We start from the raw sequence: 2201 nt of genomic DNA on the forward strand, positions 1-2201 counted from the left end.
ATTAAATTAATGGAACAAATTTCTCTCATAATTAAGATAAAAATTCATGTCAGCTGTAACCTTGCTGTACACTAATTATATACAAATGATTTATCATCTGCTTCGCCCAGAATATTAATCCTCAACTCATTGATAACTGCAGCCAGTGTTAAGAGATGAGAGTTGATTAACTATGACAGATTGGGCGACCACAGTACCAAGTGCCTGCACAACCAGTGAAACCAATAATATTCAAATAGCACTTCTTATTTAAAAATGCATTCCCATGGAAACAGATGCATGTTTAATGAGGGATATGGAGATTATTTCAATAACGACTGATATTGGAACAGTGGGCAGAACTAATCAATAATAATTAAGCCCTTAGGCTGGTTAAGATACGGTTCTATAAAACAGGTTATATTCAGATTAGTGAGTTACTAGTTTGGGCCATGTTCCATATAATGTCTTCATGTGCTGCTGTTATTTATTTTTTCCTGCTACAGAAGGTATGCATAGTTTGCAGATGTTAAGAAAACATTAATGTAGTTATGGTTCCCCCCATCTTGGAAGAAACTGATGCCACCAAAGTCAAATGGAAAGTCCTGTGATAATTATGCTTCTTTATGAAAATGTTACACTACAAAAAGACCCCAAACTAATACAAATGAAACCTAACAAATCAAAGCATCATCTGTTAAGCATGACTCTCTTTGATTTCTTGGAATATGACATTATATTTTTACTTTAAATGACAATTATTAAAATTAACCTTTGAAACCTCTAAGAAAAAGCTATTGGTGTTATTTTTTTAAAAGCTGATAGATATTTTGGGGAAGATTATTAGTTACCAATGCATCCTTCAATGAATAAAAAAAAAATACACAAAATTCCAGACATTTTGAACATTTGCAGGTTTGGGTTAGGGGTTTTTTTGTGTCCCCAGAGGAGCTTTTTAATACTAATTGCTCATTGACACTCCAAGAATCCCTGTCAGAGCAAAGAAAAAACCTGGTCTTGCACCTAGGCATTAATAAGGCAAAACCAACAAGCTGGATGAACCAAGTAATACTGCCGTACGTGAATTATTTTCCTGAAAAGTCGGTGTGTCTGAAGCTGTGTGTGGAAAAGGAACCTAATTGCCAATATAAAACTGAAGGCAATTATGAAGCTAACACAGAGTGTGAACCTGTTATTCACGCTGGATAAGCCATGTGCAGTATTTCTTGGTTTTGGTGTTGGAGTGTACAGTATGGTCTTCAGTGAATACACGGATGGCCAAGAGACCGGGAGAAGGGTTCCCAGAGCCACCCCCTAACCAGGTACTGCTGTCACAGCTCAGGCTTTCCTATTGAACAACATGCTGTGATCCTGACATCAAGGAACCATCCCAAAAAATTTGCTCCTCTCCTATGGCTGCCTGGTGACAAGATTTTAAAAGCCAACCCTTCCCAGTCTGCTGATAGTATGAGGGCACCTATCCCTCTGGAGCTAGAATGGCATATGTCACATAGGCTGCACTGGGATTATTTTAATGAGAGTTGGAACCTCCTCTTAAGCTCAGACATTCCTTAACATCCCCTCAGCACCTGGCTAAACACTGGTGCCCCCATATAGGTAGCTCCAAAGCTTGGCTTGGATGAAAATTTGAGCTCCTACCACTGACTATCGGTCCAGCTGCATGCCAGCCCACCGCAGAGATGGGCTGGACACAACAGATGGTGTGGTGCAGGTTTGTCAGTGCTCTGCAGTGACATTGCAGGCTGGTAGCGAGCAGAAAAATTGCACTGCCTTCTAGAAATACTCAGCACTGCACACAGACGGAGCTTCAGCTGCCCAGAGAAAAAGGAGAACAGAAGTACCAGTGCCCAGCCATCCCAGTGCTGGCAGTCTCTGCATGTGGAAAACAGATCGGTATAGACTCAACCTTTCAAAAAATATTTGAATCACCAGCCAAGAAAGTAAGTATTCTATTTCATGGTAATAGTCCTTTCCAGCCTCCAGTCCCAAGAGGGGCTTTCTTTTTTTTCAACATTTGTCTTCTGTTCTTCAAAAGAAATTAAAAGTCCCACTTAAATGAAGAAGAAAATATGAACTTCATGGGAAATAAAATTTCAAACATTTCTTTCTCTATGTTCCTAGCTATTTCAGGGCTAATTGCCTTTGAATTTGTAAATGCAGATAATGAGAAGAATCGCATGTATATGGAATTGAAGAGAATA

Source organism: Gallinula chloropus, assembly GCF_964237585.1.
Source record: "Gallinula chloropus genome assembly, chromosome: 5".
Lineage (NCBI taxonomy): Eukaryota > Metazoa > Chordata > Aves > Gruiformes > Rallidae > Gallinula > Gallinula chloropus.